Source organism: Solanum pennellii, chromosome 12, assembly GCF_001406875.1.
Source record: "Solanum pennellii chromosome 12, SPENNV200".
Classification (NCBI taxonomy): Eukaryota; Viridiplantae; Streptophyta; class Magnoliopsida; order Solanales; family Solanaceae; genus Solanum; species Solanum pennellii.
Window position 1 is genome coordinate 7,717,948 of NC_028648.1, and position 1,707 is coordinate 7,719,654.

At 37.4% G+C, this 1,707-nt stretch overlaps 1 pseudogene; it reads left to right on the forward strand.

Moving 5' to 3' along the window:
• The first annotated feature begins 367 nt into the window (after positions 1-367).
• On the forward strand, positions 368-1,438 carry LOC107007080 (annotated as a pseudogene).
• The last annotated feature ends 269 nt before the right edge of the window (positions 1,439-1,707 follow it).

Sequence of the window (1,707 nt, forward strand, 5' to 3'; positions counted from 1 at the left end):
AGCTGAGCCGTCAATATAATGTAAGTTGTTTGTCATAGGAAATACAGTGGTTTGGAGACAAAAGAGTCATTTTGAAGCTAAAATACTAAAAGGAACAACAAATTTGGCAATTAACCTACATAGACAAACCACTGGTTGGAAAATAGTGATGCCTTCTTCTAGATCCGTCTTTAAATGGTTGGAAATATTATTGGGAATTAAAATTGCATGTCAAGTCAAAATAGGATAAACAAATAGATCTAAGTGGTCTATTACTCCATTTTGGTATCGGAAAAGAAAAGGTGTAACGTGACTTATAAATTACTCTCATTAGTATGTACAATATGATATACGACAGAGATATTACACATTCAATTCTTATTTTCCAATGGCGGGATTATCGTGGAAGAGAGGCACAACTCTTCGTGAAGGCGGATTTGGAGCCATCTCGTGAGCTTCTACCTGAAATGCACTATTCTGTGGTGTTACTCTCCCCTCTCTCATGGCTCTCAAACCATGCAACTTCAATGCTTCTCAATCATTGAAAGAAGAAGCAGAAATCCTCCTAATGTTCAAACATTCTCCTTACATTGTTCACTGTTTCGGAGCTAATGTCTCTTTTGATGATAACGTCATTCTTTAAAACTTATTGCTCGAGTATGCTTCCGGAGCAAGCCTTGCTAATCGTCTTCAAAACTTCAATTAACTGTTGGAGTTTGAAGTTAAGAAACACAGGAAGAATGTTCTTTTAGGGCTTAGTTGCATTCAAACAATGGAATTATTTACTGTGACATCAAGCCTGGCAATATTCTCCCTGTGGGCATGGACAAAACTTCTAAGATTGTTGATTTCGGGCTCTCCTTGACCTTGGAAGATGGCATGAACCAAAAACAGGAATTTATCAGGGAACAGAAAAGGTATATGGCGCCGATATTTGTGATTAACACTGAGTATAGCCCACAAGTTGATATTTGGGATCTTGGATATACTGTCTATGAGCTGATTACAGGACACTAATGTGGGAAGATGCAGATGGTGATTATGTGTTGGACAAAATTGAGTTTGAGGAACCAAAGTTTTAGAATTCATAGTTGTCAAATGAGGCTCAAGATTTTCTAGGAAAATGTCTTGTGAAGAATCCGAGCACACGTTGGACTGCGGACAAGCTCTTGAACCAAACTTTTATGCAGAATTCGTCCAAAGTAGCCAACATAAAGATAACAAGGAAGAAGAAAATTAATTTGTGTCCCTTCTACACAAACCAATCCAGAAGATAACATTCAAGATCTGCCATCATAAATTCTCAAGGCAATTGTTGGATTCGAAGCCCCTTCTTGACAAACCAATCAAGAAGATAACATTCAAGATTGGTAATCATAAATTCGTGAGGTGATTCCCAGTTCTTAAGAAAGTAGAGAATGAAACTTGTGGAAGATTACTAAGTACTGACAATAGATAGATAGATCCATATAAATTGATTTTTTTTCGTGTGTGTGTGTGTGTGTGTGTGTGTGTGTGTGTGTGTGTGTGTGTATATATATATATAGAGAGAGAGAGAGGGGGGGTATGTATGAGCTTGATCCGTCTTTAGGATTTCTATTGGGGTACGAAGGCAACGTGTGACCAAGATGATTTCACATGGAAAGTGCAGTCCACTATAAGAAACTAACTCATAATAAGGATATTGGAATGACTGTTATATACTTTCAGCATACAACCATACACAAC